Below are 1,098 nucleotides of genomic sequence, written 5' to 3' on the forward strand. Positions count from 1 at the left end.
CATTGCCCTCTATGGGCTTCCAAATATCACTTTGCCAATACCACAAGAACTGTCTTAGCGAAAGGGTTCTTGAGGGGACAGCTGTAACTCTGTGAGATGATTTCGCAGAACACAAAGAAGTTTCTCAGAAAGCTTCCTTCTCTTTTTTATCGGAGGATATTTCCTTTGGCCCTAGAGTCTTCAAACGGATCCGAAATATCTGTTCTGATTCCACAGAAATAAGGCTAGCAAAGAGATCCACGAAATACAGATGTAACTCTGTGAGTGGAAGTCACAAATCACAGAGCAGTTTCTCAGGAAGCTTCTTTGCAGATTTCATCTGAGGATATTTCCTTTTTCAACATAGCCCTCTATAGGCTTCCAAATATCACTTTGCCAAATCCACAAGAACTGTCTTAGCGAAAGGCTTCTTGAGGGGAAAGCTGTAACTGTGTGAGATGATTTCACAGAATACAAAGAAGTTTCTCAGAAAGCTTCTTTCTCTTTGTTATCGGAGGGTATTTCCTTTGGCCTTTTAGACTTCAAAGGGATCCGAAATATCTGTTCTCAGATTCCACAGAAATAAGGCTAGCAAACAGGTCCACGAAATACAGATGTAACACTCTGAGTGGAATACACACATCACAGAGAAATTTCTCAGAAAGCTTCTTTCCAGATTTCATCTGAGGATATTCCCTTATTCATCATTGCCCTCTATGGGCTTCCATACACCACTTTTCCAATTCCACAAAAACTGTCTTAGCGAAAGGCTTCTTGAGGGAAAAGCTGTAAGTCTGTGAGATGATTTCACAGACCACAAAGAAGTTTCTCAGAAAGCTTGTTTCTCTTTGTTATCGCAGAATATTTCCTTTGGCCCTAAAGTCTTCTAAGGGATGGGAAATATCTGTTCTCAAATTCCACAGATATAAGGCTAGCAAAGAGGTCCACGAAATACACATGTAACACTGAGAGTGGAAGTCACACATCACAGAGCAGTTTCTCAGAAAGCTTCTAACCAGATTTCTTCTTAGGATATTTCCTTTTTCACCGTAGCCCTCTATGGGCTTCCAAATATCACTTTGCCAATTTCACAAGAACTGTCTTAGCGAAAGGATTCTT

The 1,098-nt window shown here is 40.5% G+C and overlaps 1 pseudogene; it reads right to left on the reverse strand.

The window, feature by feature from the left end:
* LOC105554150 overlaps positions 1 to 1,098 on the reverse strand; it is a 158,309-nt pseudogene that overhangs the window by 20,331 nt on the left and 136,880 nt on the right.

Source organism: Mandrillus leucophaeus, unplaced genomic scaffold (genome assembly GCF_000951045.1).
Source record: "Mandrillus leucophaeus isolate KB7577 unplaced genomic scaffold, Mleu.le_1.0 Scaffold63, whole genome shotgun sequence".
Lineage (NCBI taxonomy): Eukaryota > Metazoa > Chordata > Mammalia > Primates > Cercopithecidae > Mandrillus > Mandrillus leucophaeus.